This window comes from Xiphophorus couchianus, chromosome 4, assembly GCF_001444195.1.
Source record: "Xiphophorus couchianus chromosome 4, X_couchianus-1.0, whole genome shotgun sequence".
NCBI lineage: Eukaryota > Metazoa > Chordata > Actinopteri > Cyprinodontiformes > Poeciliidae > Xiphophorus > Xiphophorus couchianus.
The window spans coordinates 35863485-35863803 of record NC_040231.1 but is presented as its reverse complement, the minus strand read 5'-3'; positions in this window follow the sequence as shown (position 1 = coordinate 35863803).

Sequence of the window (319 nt, the reverse complement as noted above, 5' to 3'; positions counted from 1 at the left end):
TCGGAGGTCTAACTGTGCATCTTCATGATGCTGCATAATATAGAACGTTTCTGAATGTTGTCTAATCCATGCTCTTCTTTGGTTTGCAGCAGGTTGTTAAAATAGCTGCTAGTTCTCCTGCATAGTGATGCCAACGAATGTGTTTTTAGATAACTTTTTATCAGAAAAAGTCAAAATTGGATAAATAACTTCACAGAATTAGTCTTTCTGCCCATTGCCTATCTTACCAATCATCCAGCTCTACCACCGAAAAAATATGAAAGTAACTGGTAGGCTCCTCACCATTTCCCACTGTTTATTTTGTTAATTCATAACCATA